General features: G+C 36.1%; 1 protein-coding gene across 1 annotated transcript in view; it reads right to left on the bottom strand.

Annotated features, from left to right (window-relative positions):
• The window catches only part of plagl2 (pleiomorphic adenoma gene-like 2), a 59,344-nt gene extending 43,456 nt beyond the window's left edge, over positions 1–15,888 (bottom strand). The window contains exon 1 of the mRNA XM_042491811.2: positions 15,668–15,888. The gene's annotated coding sequence lies outside the window, so the exon portion shown is untranslated. The remainder of the gene's footprint in view (positions 1–15,667) is intronic.
• Positions 15,889–20,994: the final 5,106 nt, after the last annotated feature.

Genomic DNA, 20,994 nt, shown 5'->3' with positions numbered 1-20,994 from the left:
CTTTTATAAAGAGATTGTTAGTGTTTATAACAAATTTCAATAGTTTTTGTCACAAAAGTAATTCTTTACTTGATTTATCACTGTAAGGGAATGTAACTGTATGCAGCGGCTCGCCATCCAGATCAGTACAGACACAAAAGAAACAGAAGAAGACAAAAATGAGCTGCTCCCGTCCGGCAGATGATTCAGGGCCCCAAAATAAGTCATTACATTTATAGGAAGTCCTTTTTTTACCATTCAGACAACGAACACAGAATAATTATATTGAGGAAACTACTATTTTGTGGGATGTGCTCTTTCATTATTTATTTAAACCAATATAACTTCTTGCTCCTACCTGCTTGTTTGTACTATTGTATCATGTATATTGTAAATTTGTGCATTTATAATTGTGTATTGTTTTATGTATTTATATGTACCTTTGTTGTGTGTGAGAGAGGCCAAAGACAAATTTCCACTCAGGTGGACAATAAAGTCTCTCTCTATTTAAAAAGCTAAAAAAAAATAATCTTCAGCACAACATGTGAATTAAAATCTGAAATAAGGACAAATAAAATCATCTGAGTCAATCATCAAACAAAAATGACAGCTATTCCAGATTTAACACTGCAAGATTTCCCTGCCTCTCATCGTTTTATGAATTGAAAATCAAACAACAACAAAGTTACAAGAAAAGCCTTCAGTTCAACTGTCTGCAACATTACTCTCTGAAATTGCGAGGCAACATTTCATCGCTCTGTCTCTGGACATATCCATCATGCAGCAACACACGCAAAGAGGAGAGGAGCCCCAGCCATGAGAGGATGTCAGCATACTGTTCAACGTCTGTCCTGTCGTTCTCAGAGCAATCAATCCAGCGTGATGGCAGCCAGCAGAGCAGCAGCTCAAGTTTCATTCTGTGGCACTGCAGACCCTGACTCATCTCTGAGTCCCCTATGCTCACTTTGAATGGTGGACTTTCTGCATAGACTTTTTCATTTTATTTCTCATATTTACAAAGCTGTTCTCTGCCTACTTCCAGCATATTTACATGTCTACAATAAGCAAAAAATTGAAAATGGCGACGCTCTCCAATCACAGAACTTGTTCTTCATTGTTTATACTAGTGGTCGACAGATTATTGGTTATTTGGGGCCGATAATTGTCATTTTACCATTTATCTCTATCGTCCGATAAAATGAATTAATTAAAAAGTGCAAAAAAAGGTGAACTTTTACTTTGTAAAACCTCAGGGTGCTATTTTTATGTATTAATTTTTTATTTACATTTGCAGTTATTAAAAAAACGTTGTTGGGAAGTGGCTGTATTTGATGTTGAAAGTTTCAGTTTTGATTAAACATTTACTAAAGGCATTCAAACAAGAACTTGTGAAACTCTGTTATATTCCAAAATCTAAATATTGACAGAAAAATTTTCATTTTTATTGTGAATGCATATCGCTTCCAAATATTAGGTCATATACCTTGAGCCGGTGCATAGTTTGGAATAAAAACCTTTACGTATGCAGTTCAATATATGGAATCAGTTAAATAAATAAAAAAAATATATCTGCCCAGCTGCTCCAGTGCTGCTCAACTGCTTCTTCCATGACTTAGGTAAATTTAAACATGTCAAACAGCTCTGCTAATGCAGATGATCCATTTCTTAATCACCTCGTCCATCCCAACTTTGAACTGATTTCATTAGTTATTTTTAATAATTTATGTGGACTGGAGGAAGATAATATGACAGTGACACACACATATCCAAGTACAGTAAATGACAGTGGCTTTATAGCTACATTTGTACTCAAAAGCACTCAGTGATGAGTTTTTATTATTATTATTATTATTATTATTATTATTATAGATATCAAATTGCCTTTCCATACCACTGCAGTAAATCTGCAAACTGCTCCATCTTAACCTGTGTTCTTTCATTTCTATTTATTGCTATAAGGCTAAGATTAAGCCTTTGAGACCTGGAGCAGCATTACAAGTATTTAAACCTCTAAATCTACCAAAAACATGGTAAGAAATCAAATTGCAAGTAATTGCTATATTTAGAAAATTATTTTTTTAAGCTAAAATGTCTAGGGAAAAAAAGAAAAAAGCTATGGAAAACTATAGTCATAATAATAAAAATTATATATTTAAAATTAAAGAATTGTTAAAGAATTGTTATGGTTACTTTCTTCTTTTTTTTAACTTTATTTTCTCTGTTTTGATGTAATTTTCTTGTACTTTTCACCAAATATTTAAATAACTTTTGGGTTATTTCTTCTTTTGCAACACCAACAGTGGTATCATACTTGTGGACAATAATGCTGTTTGTTTATTTCAGTGTTTGTGGATACTCAAGCTGCAACAATGCTGACTTTTTGCCTGAAACATGCTTCTTCAGTCTCAGTCTGTTAGCACAATACTAATGACGCATTCATCAAGATGTTTAAGTTCTAAAACAAGTCACCAAGAAGCATTAAAAAACACAGCGTATATAAACTGCTTATGACAGTTGTCATGTCAGCTGGCAAATCAAGTGGCCAGCTAGAAATGAGAAACCTTTGCTTTTGCCCATCACTCTCTACCAAACGTGCAAAACATTTACAGTGGTTAATCTGCCACTGTTATCAAAGTCGGTACGTTTACATGCACAGTTTAGTGGAGCTACGGTTACAGCTCAATTAGGCCATTTAATGGGACTACTGTCCTTTTCCCAGAATACAAGCAGCGGGGGAAAAATCAGTTTATTGACAGAAGTATGTCCGACATCACCACGGCAGGTAGCAGCTAGTTGCAATAAACCTATATTATTTATACAGTCTATAATGTAGTAAACATCACAATCATAACTATTTATTTACAATAACTTTGAGGTAGAAAACCGCTGCATCACGTACATTTAATCAAATGGAGATGAGCAAACCCTGTCTTCATTAATTAGTCTTAAGCCACCTAAAAAAAAAATTTCACCGCTTTACCTTGCAATTAAACAGCCCTCACCAACCAGGATTTGACGCCGTTATATCAAAAACACCAGACTACACTGAATAAAACACTCAATTTACTCCACTGAACGGCAGAGCTGCTGCTCTCCCGCTGCCTCCATCAGCTGTCGTGGAAGCTAAAGAGGAGACAATATTTAAATATAGTGAACACTTAAACTGATACTGTTGTTTTAGGCAGATAAAATATGTTTTGCTGCAGCCCCGTCCACAGCTGCACATCACTTAGCTTCTGCGCCGGTGTTGCGGGACTGTTCTTTATTTATCAGAGGAGGGGGGTGGGGTGTGAAATTCTTCTAAAAACAAACACAAAATATTACTTTTTCAAGTTGAATGTCCCTCACCTAAGCCAAAATTAAAAACACAAGCCCCTTCTTAGTGCTTAATTTTTTTTTAAATGCCTAACCCGTTTTGCAGCACCCCTCCCCCCTCATAAATAACAAACAGTCCTTATACCTAACCACCAAGGGAGGCTGGTGCAGCGACTAGGTGCATGCGCAGAACACCTAGTCCAGTTAAAGTTCGACTGAGGTGTTTGCATGATGGAATAGCTTGACTTCCAATCACAGTATCTGGGTGTGTTCATCAGATTTTGAGTAATTCGAATCAGTCTGATTTCAGTCAGATTAACACGTTAACATGTATTTTATTTATTTTATTATTTTTATTATATTTTAAGTCCAGTTCTAGTCGAACTTACACAATAATTCCACTTTTTCTAGCATCATGTAAATGTGCTGAGTCATGGCAACTGTATATGTTTCCTTGGTGGAGCATGAAGTTAACTTTTAAACCAAGCTGGACCAGAAGTCTTGCCTAGAAAAATGTCAACATCGACAAATCAATGACAGCTGAATAAACTCCATCTGTGAAATGATGGAAAGCTCAAACAACCATCGAACAGGCCTCACGTTGCGGTGAGACTGCTTTGTCACCTGCTGAGGTGTATTACAGTAGATCAGCAGGCTGCACATTTGCAACACATGTAATTAAATCCACTGAATGACCTCTGTGACACAACATCCTGTCAGCCAACCCATCCTCTCACCTCACCAAACTCAAGCCAAAACCTTTGAAAAATACTGCAAAAATATCACCAGAATTACTCATATTTTCAGCCTGTTTACTCAAAGTTATTTCAAGTCCCTACGTGACTTCATCTGCAGAGAATCATCTCCGAAGCCAACAGGCTTCCCTCTATTCCCATGTAAGCTGGTGCCTAAGGTTAAGTACAAGTCTATCAGTGTCTGAGAGACGACCCCCTAAACCAACGGTGCTGTGTTTACTGCACAGAGAGAAAAGCCTATTAATAAATCTGTTGCAGACAGCCTGGCGGAAGTGGCCTGGGGGCTGTAAACTCAGTCTGGGAGAGACGGATGGATGAAGGGCGAAACAGAGACGGATGGATGGACAGAGGGAGAAAAGGAGAGAGAAGAAAACAGAGGGACGGAAAGAAATTAAGATACATGGAAACGGAGCTGGGAGGGAGGAGGGGAGGGAGGGAAAAGAGGGTGTGTGTGTGTGTGTGTGTGTGTGTGTGTGTGTGTTGTGTGGTGTAAACCATGGGTGCTGCTTGATGGATGGATCTAGGTTCTGAAAAGCCACAGCTGCCCCGCTCTTCCTAGAAAAAGATCCACAAGGAAAAGTGGCAGTATGTGGTTCAAGCATCTAGCATCCTCTTACTATTTCTGACCGGCATACTGCACGACCCGTCAGAATGTGCGCCGGTCCAAAAAGCCTCAGCCACACTGTGAGTAAACGAGAGCATGTGTGCCTGTAGTATTATTAACTTTGTGCCCATGCATAATAAAAATGAAAATGCGAGTGTTTCTTTTTTTTAAACTTTAATTAGCCTTGTAAATATCTGCATGTATGAGAGTGTGTGTGCTGCGCTGCACATTCATATGCCTGTTTTTAATCAGTCTATTACACAGCAAAGCATCATTCTTCTCTCTGTCACGGCTGCCAGCTATATGTAGTAAATGTATGCAGTGCTGTATTTATTACAGAGAAGGTAAAGAGTCATGTTTTGTGCATATTTTTGCACCCTGTAGAATTTACCCCCCCCCCCAAAAAACCTGTTCATCTTTAGAGTAAAGTAAAGTAATATGGGACACTTCTCACAGAAAAAAAAACACCTAAAACTCATAATACTACTTCAAATGCTACTGTTACAACTTGTTTTAAAGCAAACTCAAGACCTATCCTTTTATTATGGCTTTTAAGTTAACCTTATCTATTTTTTTATTTACTGAGTATTATTTATGCAGTTTAGTCTTTTTTACTGTTTTACTAGAAGGTATATCATTTTAATATTTTTAACATTTTTATCTTTTACTATTTGTGCTATTATTCTTTTATTTATCTTTTATCTCCTATTTAGATTATTCTATTTATTACTGTTTATTACTATACTAATCTTATTATTAATTTATCATCAATAATATATTTATTTATTTATTCATCCATTTTTTATTTTTCAGATTTATTCATTAATTATCAATATTAGATTTATTTATTTATACTTTTTTTTTAAAAAAATAACTTAATATGCTAAAATACATCAAGAACCCCATTCTCACTCAGATGACATGCTCAGATGAAATGGGACAGCTGTTGAGGTAAAATGGGACAAAATGGTTTGTTTTTCAAACGATTAAATCCATGTATCATTTGAGTCATTTATTTGTTAAATCCTCCATGTAACCTGCAGCTATTCATTACAACATTGTCTAACTTTTCTGTCTTGCTTTTCCTGTTCTCTCACAGCCTGTTCCCATCGCACCATATTGTCTGAAGCGTGCTAATTCTCTAAAAATATTCTGATTTTATTTGAGAAAAATGCCCCATTTTAACTTTTTTTGTCCAATTTTACCTGAATGCATCACTCAAAACTATACCCATAAAAGTAACATGTAATGCGAAAATATTTTGATTATAAATCAAACAGTTAACAAATGTAACATTCTACAACCAGATTTGTTGTTACACCCTCAATGTTTAGCTTCAATACTCTTATAACCATATTGTGTCAAGTAAAGCAAAGTTTGATGTAACAATGCAACAATGTGTTTGATGACTTGCTACAAATATTCTAAGAGCCCAGGAAGTAAAGACCTGATTTGCCCCATTTACCTGATGTCCCACTTTACCTGACTTCACCTTGAGTTTTTGCTATACCAGAAACAAAATACCTCTGATACTGTCGAAACAGCTTGATCGGATACTGGTGACTATACATTAGTCTATGCATTGATCAAATACCATGTAATTTATTAATAAACTATAAAGTAGTTTCACACTCAGATAAAACTGTAATTTTATGGAAAACTAACTCTTCTTTGTGGCTCTAAAACAGTAGAATTGCGCTCTCTTGCCAGTAACAACTTCATTTTCTATCAGATTTTTTTCTGTGCTACTTTAGAAATCATCAGTTTTACATAATCAATTCGATAATTTTGTTATGGAAAAGGTTTATTATTATCAAGCTGCTGATGTGGATTCCTTGAATATCAGTCCGTAAAAAATGTTAATAAATAGTCTATTAAGTTTATTCGGAAGGGTATATATTTGGAAAGGTGAGGAAGATTTATGGGATCTGAAGGCTTATATTAACTTTCATCACTGGATCAATGTTTTTTATATACATATATCATGTTATTTATTTTTTCTTATTCATATCCATCAATGTTGTTATCATTTTAGGTGGTTTCAACCTGTGTACATGAGTTGTTATGCATTGTTTGTGTTTATTAGGGTGTATTGGTTGGATTTTGTATGTTGGTCTGTTTCAGTGTGACTTTGGTGTTCATTTCTCATTAACTGTTTTTGTTTATCGATGACTTGTATTTTTTTGTTTTTTAATTTATAAAATAAAAGAAACCGTTGCCTTTAATTTCCCATCTTCCTCTGTTGGATTTGAGTCCTTTAACAACAAACGTTTTGCTAATACTTAATCAGCAATTACAGGCTGATGATTCATTTCATAAGTGTATCAGTGGCACAAGTAGAGAAAAGTCATTAACTGACAAATATATCATAACTTAACAACTGCATACTAGGTTTCTTCTGAGCCTTTTACTGCAACTGTTACGAAATCCATCCAAAGCCAACCGCTGATGAAGAGCATGAGAGAGACTCCTGTAAGGCAACCTCGAGTTAAGATTTGGTCAATGTACCATTTTAACGGTCATGAATTAACCTTCAGGAGTCATAAAATCAGCAAACTGACACAGTAATATCAGTTACAGAGCAATATAAATTAAAGTCTGCTGACCGTCGCTGACATTAGCCGCCATTCTGGTGACATCAGATCACATACGACTACAGCAGCAAAGCCCCCGGCTACATGTTAAATCTAAAGCACAAGAAGAGCTGAGGACGGCAAACTGCCTCAGTAATGTCAGTTACACAGCAATATCTGTAAACACTGCTAGCATGAGCCTGTGAGCCTGCCAACATGGGCGTAGATTTCAGGGGGGATACAGGGGGCATGTGCCCCTCATTATTTCAAACATTTGTCCACCTGAAGATGAAAGTAGCAGAGGACTTTTAATTTTGATGAAATTAAATACATTTTCACCACAAACTGAAAATTTGATTTATGTGAAAACAAAATTCCCCAGAATGCAGTGTTTGATGCTCAGCATTTCCTCTCAGAGGTCAAAGCTTCCAGGAAGTGCGCCAGGCTCTAATGCAAATTTTACATAGAGGCTAAAAGTGGAATTATGCGTCCAGGTCTGTCACGTGATGCCCAGGTGATGCCCATGGGTCCAGAAAGACTTTTTCCCATTGGCTTACATTGGAGAGAGATGTGTGTAAATCAGTAAATAATTTTTTTGTGAGCGTCAAACCCCTGCAGAATGACTCATTTCAATATCTAGATTTAAGCCATCCAGTTTGATAACATTTGCAAGGTCTGAAAGAGCCACAAGATTCACGTTTTTAGACCACCATTCAAGCTAGCAAAGCGCTAAACCAGAAATTAGTCGCTCTGCAAGGAGAAGTTCCCCTCTCAGGTACACTCAGCCGCCATAAGTCTCTAGTGCGCATGCCTTATGGGCCTGTAAATATTCTATACCCAGAAAAAGAGCTTTATTTGCTTCATGTGCCAATGAGAAGCTCTCGTGGCTGCATCCAGATTTTCTTTCCTAAATCCATGTAGAGGACCCAAAAGCCTCAAATTCATATGTGTTCCCTCCAAATATTACAACAAAACCTATACATCCCTGCACCATGAGCTGCTGGTCCTTCCAGAATAAATAAGTCTGTCAAAGCAATCACAGTATAGGCTACTAAACTGAGCAATGGGGCTTTTGCATACTGTGTTATTGTGTTGTTTAACACTTGCATAGCCTCACTTTCAATCTATATCAATGAAATATCAATACTGTGATACAACACTAGATATGGTCTTAGTTTTTGGATATGGTAAAATCACAAGTGTTGTCTTTTCCTGGTGGACAAACTTTTTGGCAGTATTATGTTAAAAAAGACAAAAATTACAAGAAAACTGACACAACTTCAATTACAAATCATCAATCAATTTTTAACACTAAAATGGAAAAAACAATCTAAGCTGCAGGGACAATGAACATCCACAACAACTAGGGAAACCAGGGGAGAAAACAAAATTACTTTGTATATTTTTTTAATATTCAACATCTGAGTCTCGATACTGATACCAAAACAATATGTTTTTAATACTTTCCTTTTCATATTCTTGCGGAATATTCACTTTTTTTCTACAAAAACAGCAAGAAAAGAACCCTGATTTCTCAATGTTAGACAAGCAGCAGCACAAGAACTTGAAATACAGTCTGAAAGTGGTTAATTATGATTAAAATCAGTAAATATCTGATTGAAGAATGACTCTGACTATAACTTTCTCTATCTGTCTCCTCCTCTCCACTCATCCCTCTCTCAAAGTGACCTGAATATCCAGCAGCTACTGTGTGAAACCTCACATATCACAAATAAATAAATCCTCCCCTGCTCGACCAACAACACTGACCGCGCATGCATGTAAACACAATGTACATGTGAGTAAAGTGCAAATACACAAGCTGCGCATGCACACACACACATACACATGCTTCTCCTGCGATGCCCCATATTGTGCTCCACTTCTCAGGCTCCCGACTTTTTTCCTCTCGTTTTCCTGAGAAAATAATAAATAGTACAATCTCATTGCAGCCCCCTGAGTGAAAAACATCCATTCTAGCATGAACCCAGTGTCCCTTGTTCCCTCAGCCATCTCCTCTGCACCCCCACCCGCCCCGTCCTTGCCTCTAGAAGGTGAAGAAGTACAAAGAAAGGGATCAGAGCTTTTCCGATTCTTCCCTGGTTATTAACTACCATTTGTCCCCTCAGAGGGCTGTCCCTCCCATTAACCCAACTGATGCTCTTTTCTCATGGAAATCAGCCTGCTGTTGCTGCCGCCGCCACCGTCTCTGCTGCCACTGCCACCGCTGCCCACAGAGGCGCGGGGGGGGGGGGTGTTTCAGAGTTGAAGACCTCCCTCCACCAGCTCAAAACAGCTCTCTCTCTCTCTCTCTCTCTCTCTCTCTCTCTCTCAAACACCACATGCACGCGCACGTCTCCCATCCAGCGTCTCACAAACAGGCATGTGTGCGAGCTCTCCCAGGCAAACACATTCACTCAATCACAAAGGCAAACATGAAACGTGCTGCCTCCAACCACAGGGGCATGGAATCAATGCAAGGCAATGCATGGAAGTTAATGAGAAGAAGGTGGCTCAGTGGAGCCGCACAAAACTGTCGGATAGTAGAGCAGCTAAAATGTTCAGGCAACAGAAGAGCAGCGATCATCAAGACTGCAAGAAAAATATTTAGAAATACAGACGCTTTTTGATTTAAATTCTGTAAATAATGTCTAAAACAAATAAAAAATATTAAATATCACAATTTCACAAATGTTCACAGATCTCTAAGATGAAAGTTTGCCAGCTGTTTAGTCATCGCTTCCAACTTTTTTGGTCCAATTGCAACTAATGCACATTGGCTGATTTCTTTCAAAAACACTGAAAAAAAGCGATCAGCAACTTGAAATGTCTAATAAAATTGTTTTAAAAAATAAATAAATTGAGAAAGCTGGTGAGAAAATTACCTGACAAATATCAGAGAATCAAAATAAGTCGGGAAAAATATCAAGAAAGCTACATTTAGTTATCATAAGCATATATTTACAATTACGTTACAGCAACAATTATTATAATTATTATTAGTATCATTAATTATTTTTTATTTTATCCTTTTTTTGTTTTTTTACTTTTCTTTTTTGTGGAATTTTTTCAGTTTTCTTGTAGATTTTTACTAATATCTTGCTAATTTTTTGGTCATTTCATGGTAAGTTACTTGCTGCCTTTTTTCCATGGTTTCGTGAGAAATCAAGTCAATTTGCTCAAGTTTCAAAGGGTTAACACTATTTTTCTCCACTTGGGGAAACAAACAGGTATTATTTTATTTTCTATGGCCACAAATTCACCTCTGATCTTTTAAAGTTGTATAGAATTATTAATACCAATCACTAAATCTTAAATGCAGGTGCACCAGAATGCCATCAACCTCCCTGAATGTTCCACATGTTTGAGAATCTCTGGAGAAAATGAAATCTGTTAAAAGGCCACAGAGCGGATCCACCGCTAACAGGGTTGTTACAAGTGAGAGAGTAGCAAACATCAACACATGGGTCTCAACTTGCACGGCGACTGGCAGCAACAAAGGCATTGTCTCGTGACAAACTCACTTCCATTTCCTTATTATGTAGCTGGAGGCCTCGGTGGAGCATGCTCGTCTCTTTAAGTGGAGGGAAAAACCCACCTACAGTCACTCCATCAGGCTTTATTGATCTACAACTTTGGCATTAATCTTTTTGATGTAAGGAGGAACTTTTAAGGCTTTTAACTCTGTAAAAATACAACGAAATCAGGGAAATTACAGTGAATTATTGTGCTTTTCAATCTTGCAGAAGGGTATTTGAGCCATGAGAAACTAGTGCAGGTGGAATTTAGTGCTGAAAAAACTAGTGGATTCACCAATTAGCCAATCGATGAAAAATAATATGCAACTTTGACATGAATATTTTTCAGGTATAGGAACATTTAAGGTTTTCAGGACTATATATTCGGGAAAATTAGGATAATTACGGTAAATTATTTTTAGAGCGTCACCCAAATCAGGTGGATAACTTTATTTTCTTTACAATATGCACTTAAATTATGATCTCAGGCGTCTGTTAATAGTGACAAGTATGTGTTGATGTTGAATATTATTTTAGCCACATAAGGCTTATCAGGCCAGTTAATAATACATTGGATTAATATAGTGCCTTTCTTGAACTCAAGGTCGTTTTACAAACCAAAAACAAAAACAAAAAGACGAAAAGAAGACGGGGGTGGGGGGTGGAGGCTAGGAATAGGCAGGGGAAGAGATGGGTTTTGAGGCGGGACTGAAAGACGGCGAGGCCAGTTCAGGTGGTATCTCATGCTGAAGTAACTTCTTGATTAAATCAGTTAGTCACTTGACTGGAAAAAATAATCTGCAACTTTGGCTTTGATCATTTTGAGGCAGTGAGGAACGTTTAAGACTTTAATACAATATATTTTCACGTATATCAATGTATTTACAGTAAATGATTGTGTTTTTTAATGTTGTGGAGAGGTATTAGAGCCATGAGATACCAGTGCAGATGGAATCTAGTGCTGAAAACTAGTGGCTTCATCAACTGACAGAAAAATAATCTGCAACTTTGACATTAATCTTTATGAGGTTTAGGAATGCTTAAGGTTTTGAGCATGGTAGGAAAATTTGAATAATTATGGCAAATTATTGTTTTTTTTGTTTTGTTTTTTAGAGTGTCAGTCAAACCAGACAAATAACTTGATTTTATTTTATAATTTCTATTTAATCTGTACTTAAAATCTTTAATTACTATCTTATTTTACCATAATAAGAATGCCAAGTTAATATTAATGCTGCAGAAGAGATATTTGAGGCCATTAGAAACCAACCAGGCCAGTGCAAGTACACCATAAATCAAGTCAATTGACAGATAAATGATCTGCAACTCAAATCAGTGGAATTACAATGAATTATTGTGTCACTCAAAACACTCAGATAACTTGATTGTCTTTACTTTTTGTACTTAAAAAACAATCTTAAATGACTGTTAATTGAATGACAAGTAAATGTGGATGTTACAGAAGGGTATTTGAGCCAGTGCTGAAGCAATTTATTAATTAATCGACGAGTCAATCGACAGAAAGATAATCTGTAACTTTGGTTTTAATCTTTTTGAGGTAGTGATTCAGGTATTCAGGTATTTTCAGTATTCAGGTAAAATCGGGGTCATGATGGTAAACTGTGAATAGCTTCATTACATTCTGTCCTTAAATTATTAAAATTATTATCATAAATGACTATTAACAGAATAAGAAGTTCATGTTGATGTTGCAGAAGGGTCAATTACTCAATTAGTTAACTGACAGAAAAATAATAGACTTTGGCATTGATCTTTTTGAGGTAGTGAGGGACTTTTTAGTACTTAATATATACAGGTAAATCAGACTAATTGCAGTGAAATATTGGGTTTTTATGGAGCTACTCTCAAACCAGGCAGATAACTTGATTTTCTTTACATTCTATAAACTTGAATTCTGATCTTAAATGACTGTTAATAATGACAAGTAAATGCTGAAGTTGTAGAGGAGTGTGTGAGCCGTGAAAACCCGATCAGGCCAGCGCAGGCGGAATCAAGCGCTCAAGCAACTAGTTGATTCAAGCAATTAGTCAATCGACAAATAAAATAATCTGCAACTCATCTTTGTGGGGGGGTAAGGGACTTTCAAGGCTTTTTTTGTTGTTGAATATAATCGATAAATCAGGGTAATCACAGGAAGTTATTATTTTTTTGAACATTACTGAAACCAGACACAACTTGATTTTCTTTACAATATGTGCTTAAATTATGACCTCAAGTGGCTGTTCATAAGGACAAGTAACAGTTGATGTTGTAGAAGATTATTTGGGCCATGAAGACTTATCAGACCAGTTCAAGAGGAATTTCGTGTTGAAGCAACAACTCGATTAAATTAATCAGGCAATCAACAGAAAAATAATCTGCAACTTTGGTACTGATTATTTTGAGGCAGTGAAGAACATTTAAGGCTTTTATATGATAGAAATTTGCATAAATCGATGTATTTACAGTAAATTATTGAGAGCAGAGCAGCAATCAAACCAGGCTTGATTTTCTTTACTTACTGTACTTAAATTATGTTCTTGAACGACTGTTGATAATGACAAGTACACACTGATGTTGCAGAAGAGTATTTGAGCCATGAGAAGCCACATGGAATCGTGCTGTTTTTTGATTAATAAAATATTCAATCGACAGAACAATGATTTGCAACTTTGGCATTAACCTTTTTGAGGTATAGGAGGAACTTTTGAGGCTTTTGACACTGTAAAAAATACAGGTAAATCAGGATAATTACAGTAAATGATTGTGTTTTTTTGGAATGTCATTCAAAACAGCCAGATGACTTTCTTTGCTTTCTGTACTTAAAATATAAAATAACTATTTAAAATAACAATTAATGGCAGTAAATGTTGAAGTTGCAGAGCAGTATTTGAGCCATGAGAAAGCAGTGAAGGTGGAATCATGCTGAAGCAACAGTCATCTTCATCAATTACTCAGTGAAAAATAATCTTTAACTTTGACATGAACTTTTTTGAAGTATAGTAAGGAACTTTAAAGGCTTTTAGCACTGTATATATTCAGGTAAAGGGTAAATTACTGTGTTTTTGAAGAACGTCACTCACACCTGACAGATAACTTTACTTCACTTCACTTTATGTACTAAACTTCTTGAATGATACAAGGGCATGTGATATTCATTTATTAACTAGTCAATTAACAGAAAAAGTATCTAAAACTTTGGCACTAATCTTTTTGAGGTACTTCTGAGACTTTTTGCACTGTAAAAATACAGCTAACTCAGGGCTTTTGTGGGGTGTCACTCAAACCAGTCAGATAACTTGATGTTTTATATTTTGTGCTTGAAATCTTAAAGTATGATCTTAAATTACTTTTAACGAAATGACAAGTAAATATGTTGCAGATAAAATAATGAAACCATGAAGAAACCTATTAGGCCGGTTCAGGACGAATCTAGTGCTGAAGAAAAAAGTCAATTAATCGATTAGTCAATAGACAGTTTTCTAAACTTTTCAAGCAAATACACCAAACAACCCCTGGTTATTGCTTGTCACTTTTGATGATTTGCTGCTGTTCTTTGTTTTATGTGATAGTAAAGATAGCAACACTTTTTTGGTCTATCAAATGGACAAAACAACTTATTTGAAGACTTCAACGTTGGCTTTAGGAAGCTAAAACAGGTGTATTTCACTTTTTGACTTTTTTTTTTAGACTTACTGATTAACCGAGAAAATAACTAGCAGATTAACTGATAATGAAAATAATTATTAGTGCTTTGGGTTCTCCCATGTTTTATTCCTGTAAATCAAGACTGCTTCAATCTGATGTAATAAAACACCTTAATATCACAAAGTGCAATTTGAGTACAAGCTACGTTTTCAGCAGAAAAAGAAGCAACAAATACAGTCACTGCTGTGACAAAAAACACATAAATACAACATTGCCAAAGCATGCAAAAATAGCACAATGCAATAAACTCATTGCTGAAGCAGAACTTTTTGTGCCTTCAACCATAGTTTCTGCTCATTTCCACAATCCTGATTGACAATAAACGTGTAAAAGAAAAAAGTAGAAGCCTGCAGCCAAGTCAGCTATCAATAACATGTGCATAAACGGGAACCCCCACATTCTGACCCCAACCCCCCCTTTTGGTAGGGTCTTGCTTGTTATTTACCCGCTTCCAAGGAAGAGCACACACGCTCTCTCACACGCACACGCGCAGCCAAGAGACACAAAACATCCGATCAGCGACAAACATGTCACAAGCCATGTAGATAACCCAGCGGAGGGGCCAAATATACAACCAGTCTGCGACAATGGCTTCAAAAGTTTTAGGGGGACGCGTTAAAAATCAGACACCAAAGTGCTAATTAAGAGAATGATGCACAGAAAGAAATCGTTGCAACTTTTTTTCTCCTTTTCCTCCTCTCGCAAACTAACACACGCCATGGGACGTTGAGTCTTTACCTCGCTCTCCTCTGCAGAGGCATGCCACACTTGATAAAATATTCGGAAATTGCTTAAAACTCACCAGATCGCCGAAAACATGCGAAGAACATCAAACGTCAACAGCGAGGGGCCGCTGGACAAAGTGCACCGTGTTAAACAACTTCACACGTTCGCATTTGCAACATATTTATCGAGCAAAAAACACAGAGCCTCGCGGGGCAGAAGTGGCGATCGCGCAATTAAAAATTAAATACCCAGATCCCTCCACGCTGCCAACAACAACAAAAAAATAAGCAAAATTACGCAAAGTCTGATTACGCGATCGTAACAACACATTCATAACAATTCAAGTGTGGCGCACGTCGATGTGTCACTCAGCGCGAGCACACAGTTGGTATAAAGTTGTTTAAAAGGCAACACATGCACATATCGCGACGTGCAGCCACATTATGAGGTCTTAGTGAGGAGAAAAAAAAGAACGAGCAGTTTACCCACCAAAAAGTTTCCAGCACCGCATTAGTCAATCTCACATGGAGCCCCGGTAACCTTCCATCTCGGACCGGACCAGACAGCCGCCGTGGGAGAGCCCACGCCACCGCTCCCCGCTCTTTTCTCCCCGAGATCTGTTGTTTGGTTATTTTTCCCGATTTTTTTTCAATATTTTTTCAATATTCGGGGCCTGAGAGTGAGTCTGGCTCCCCTCAGGCTGCAGCGGAGTTATGGGGCGGTAAGCATTGTGGGAGTGTGACGTCAGGCCACTTTCACAAACTTTTTTTTTTTTTTTTTTTTTCAAGCAGGGACAGTTTACTGTTTTTTTCAGCAGCCAGTCCTCCCAGTAACAATCAGTTTAATCAATACACCCACAGTCTAGCTTATGCAATCTTTAGATTAGGTTTATCTAATAAAATATCAATTTCAAAAAAATAATTTAAATCGATAGTTTCCCATAACGGAGCCGATGTTTGATCTATGACATACTAACATTTGAATAACTTTCCTACTGTTGCTCTAGTCAACAAAAAAGTTTCAAATAGCGTTATTTCGTCGTATTTTAATAATATTTTTAATATTTTTGAGGGGTACTGGAGTTGTTAAGTTATTTTTTTTATCGCAGTACCATATTTATCTGTTTAGTTTGCTTTATTAGGCTTTGTTACGTCATCCCTTGCCTTCGAAACTAAATAAAATTGATTAAAATATGTTATTCTCAGCCCTCGCGATTCCATATAACCAACTTTAAAGACAATTAATTCATAAACAATTATTTGTTGTTTGGATTTTTGTTTTTGTTTTTACATTTATACAGTTTTTAAGAACCCATTTTGTATTAAAATGGAAAAAGAAAAAGGAAAAAAAAGTTGCAACAAGAATCAATGCATTCTAATAAATGGCCGCGATAATAACTTTATATTACAGACTTTTTAAGAACGAAAAAGTGCGAGAAAAATGACTCATGTCAGCAATATACAAATATTTCATATCTGTGATTGAAAGTGGGATTTTCTTACGTTTGTTAGGGTTACTCAAACAACGTTCTTTTACACATTAAAAATACAAATATTTATAAATGAGAGAAAAAAATATGCCAGGTGTAAATTGTTAAACGATCACAAAAAACATGTCTCAATCACTCAACATAAAACATGTTCTCTGATTATGCATATTATGCAATCACAAGGCCCATTATTATTATTATCATTATTATTATTATGCAACTTTTATTAGTTAAAGTGACAACCCGGAGGAAGACACCGAGCAGGCTTTTCAGACCATCAGCAGGAATGTGGATGCTCGCCCCGGGTCCCCCACGTGTTTAAGGCTGCCAGTGGTGGTCCCGTTTCTCCCACCTTGTGTGTTTTTGGGGAGGGGGCTGGGGGATGGTGGATGGGGGAATTACTTCCAGGGCACATCAACTCGTTTCCTCATCACCCTAACCCCCCAGCACCTCTTCCCAGCCCCTCCACAGGCTTCCAACAGCCCCAGCACCGAGCCCGCAGGGTGAATGTGTTTGTGCAGGGAGAGTGGGGGGTGGGGGAGTAAGACTCTTCAATAATGCTGCTTTCAAGTGCTGCCCGTTTACGTATATTTTATGTGTGCAGAATAAATAATTTTATCTGTGTGTATGAGAAATTTTAGAAAGAAGGTTGAATGAATATCAATATAATATATATTGTATGATGTTTTATTTTAAATGAGCTGAAACATCATAACAAAGTCTATATTTTTTATATTGAACTGCCAGTGCTTTACGTCTTCTTTATTAAATAAACATATTTAAAAGTGATTATTTAACTGGTGTTTGACTACATAATAAAAATACAGAATTTTAGTTAGTTAGTCAATTATATTTACACTATTTCATTCATTTTTAGCAGTCTAATCAGCCGCGTTTTCAAAATCCCGACCGAACTTGAAAGCATCAAAAGGCTTTTGGCGTGTTCAATACAGAGGAGCGGGGGTAGAAAATGCCAGTTGTACAGAGGGAAATGCCTCCAAAACAACAATAGTTTTACCTGTCGCTGCAGTGTGTCAACACAGTGCGTGGACACGATAGAGAGGGTTTATTTTCATTAGAGTTTGGGGGCGGAAATAACACACCAGTGTGACGACAGGCATCATTTTTTGGACCAAACATCTACAGGTATTATTTTTGATCCGCCAGTGCTCGGGCTTTTGCTTTGATGTGAACGTCTCGGTGCCGTTGAAATGTTAAACACCCAGGAGAGAAAAACTAGATCCAAAAACAACCGTGAAACTTTATTTAATCAAGTGCTGCAGACGTTTAAGGCATTTAGGCGACATAAAATCTTACTTTTAAGATCGGGATGTTGTTTAGCTTAATTCGATTAGGTTTCAAAAACTCAAGTACGTTTTTGTCCTAAAGCAAACATTTAATTTTGGAAAGTGAAAACTGATATATTTGAGCACTGAAATGAGAGAAAAAAATAGGCACTTTATCCAAGTTTCCTCCACAAGATTATTTGCATGCTTACTAATACTTTAAATGAAAATGAAATTAATGATTATCCAAATTGTATTTCTACTTCTAAAGTTAACCCTTGGGCAAAGTCTTAAGTTTTCATTAAGAAAACTAAGAGTGGAATATTGAAGCTGAGAAAGTTCACATTAAATTATGAGATTCAACTAATAAAATGATTTCAGTATGATGATGTTCTCACCAAAGTATACTTTATTACACATATAATTAAAATACATCCAAATATGACACTTCATATGAACTACAACACTCTTAAATGTTTGATCAGATTGATTCAGTAATTTCATTGCATTTTATGACAGAATTATGAATTGTCTTTTATACACATATTACACATGATTATTGGTATATTCTTTCTCTTTTTTTAATAGAACAATTTGTAAAAACTCAAGACATGTAAAATAATATGGCTCTGACTTTTAAAAACTCATCATAAAAGGAAGCAAATTAATGTTTTTTAAGTGTCTGGATCTTACACAAATGATTTAGCCTGTAATAATGTTAACAATTTATATCATATCAATTCAATTTGTTAAAAAACAAAAAGTTAAAAGATATATTTCATGAGACATAATAAAGATGTAAAAATGGACACCCTGATAAGCTACCTGAAATGTGAAAAAAGGGGCCCGGACACAAAGAAAATAGTTATTAAACATTATGTCTGTTTTTAAGAAAAGAAAAATAAAGTGCATGTATTATACGTTAACATTTACAACCTACAAAACACCTAAGACTAACCAAGAACCTAAAACATAACTACACGAACACTAATATGGTTCCAAGATATTTGTGTCATCAATGTAATCATTGGTTATATGGGTAAGATACTATCAAGACATAAGGCAAGCTGCAATAACTGATCAATTTAAGTACATTTTTTTTTAGAGTAATTAGTTTCTAAATCCCCAGCTGTTTAGGGTCTTCAAGCTTTTAAGATTTCAACGGTTTATCAACAATCCATAAATTGCTCATTAAAAATTGCTCATTAAATTTTCTATTTGATTGAAATTTATTCAATCAAATAGAGTTCTGATTCTGAAATATCAAGAAAGTGTCTAGTTTCCTGTTCTAACTTGAATGATGTACTTTGAGAGGATGGTTCACTGATTAGCATCAGCAAACTAAGGGCGGATTGTAACTATTTTATAAAAAGATGTAAAATCTCTGGTTGGTGAAGAACGGAAGGAGGCAACATTACAAAGAGAAGCGGGCAAAGTGGAGCATTGTCAGTTACTATGCATTTCAAATAGCTTCTACATCGTTAAATGTTTCATGCTGCCAGAGAATATGCAGCTTTGACTGAGGAAAAAAAGGCCTCTGGTGTTTTTTGGTATAAGCAACATTTATACGCGTTTCAAAATCATGATTTGATTAACTGTTTGTCACTGTTACCAATCAATTATGGAAATATTTACAATTTGCAACCCTAATTTTAAGTATGTCAAAAGAAAGACATGATGGATGGCACTTTGGTTAAGTTGTGTGTTGTTTTGTTGTTGTGTGTTGTTTTTCTCTCCACAGTTATGGCAATGTGGCGCAAGAGGGAATATCATATACACTGTAAAAATACATGTTAAAAAAGAAAAGAAAGTTAGTGTAAGTTGTGTTAGTGTTTGTGTAAGTTGACTGAATTTGAGAAGGAACGTTGAATGATTACAAAATTACTTCAACTTGTCCGCCCAAATTCAGTCAACTTAAGATTTTAAGTCAGCCTGGACACAAACTTTTTAAAGTTAAAAGAAATTAGATGATGTAGCCTATGAAACTTTAAATGAGCGTAATTAGTAAAAGGACTGAATGTCAAAGAGCACCTACTGTGTTCAGTCCAGTCAGTTTGCTGATTACAGTGTTATTTAGAGACGTAAACATCATGTTTATCAGTTAGGGGTGGGGAAAAACAAAACAAAAACAATACAGCATATCACAATATTTTTTACTGTCAATATTGAGATTTTTTTAAAGTATATATATTATTAATATAACAATCATAAATCAAACTAGCCTACTAGAATAATAAATTAATTTTTCAGTCCAGAACCATTTCCTGCAGTAAAAAATGATAAGTTTGAGATGATCAGACTGAAAACTTTATCAAAGCAGATGTTGATAAAGTTTTCCTTTGGGCAAAGGGTTTTAAAAAGCTAATACATCATAATATATCCCTATATATGTTATAGCAATACTCAGCCTCAGCATGCATCATATTGTATAGTATTGTATTCCCATCTCTATTATCAATGTTTATGCCAGGTGTAGAATTTTGCATTGCTTTCACAGTAAGTTACTGTATCATTTTTACAGTAATTTATTGTGAAATATTACAGTAACTACTTGAAAAACCCTGGAAATCATTAACAGTGTATTGCATTGCATCGCATCATATCGTATCACATCGGGTCATTGTATCGTATACGATACAGCATCTGGTCATTCCCACCCCTATTATCAGTGTTTTTGCCAGGTGAGAACATAAAACTTTATTTTTCATTGGGGAATCCCCACTCTTTGGACCAGCTGTAGCCTGCTGCAGTTGTTTTTCTGCAGCTTCTTCATGTGAGGATGCTGTAAAACAAACAAACTGGCTGAGAATAGATGATAGAGAAGATGGATGAGGTGAAGCAGCATAAAGAGGGAGACTTCTTTCATGGTGCCTTTGTTTGTTTATTTGGATTACAGTGTGGTCCCTGCCACCGCAGTCAGATTGATTGCAGTTGCCCTGTTGTCTAGAGTGATTTTTAACTATCTTATGAAACGCCACATCATGTCGTGGACTTGGTCTGATCCCTCTCTGTCTCATCTCTCCGTGCAGAGGAAACCTCTC

The sequence above is a fragment of the Plectropomus leopardus genome, chromosome 9, assembly GCF_026936395.1.
Source record: "Plectropomus leopardus strain MGB_pleo_1.0 chromosome 9, ASM2693639v1, whole genome shotgun sequence".
In the NCBI taxonomy this organism is placed as follows: domain Eukaryota; kingdom Metazoa; phylum Chordata; class Actinopteri; order Perciformes; family Serranidae; genus Plectropomus; species Plectropomus leopardus.
This window is presented reverse-complemented; position numbering and strand designations above follow the sequence as displayed.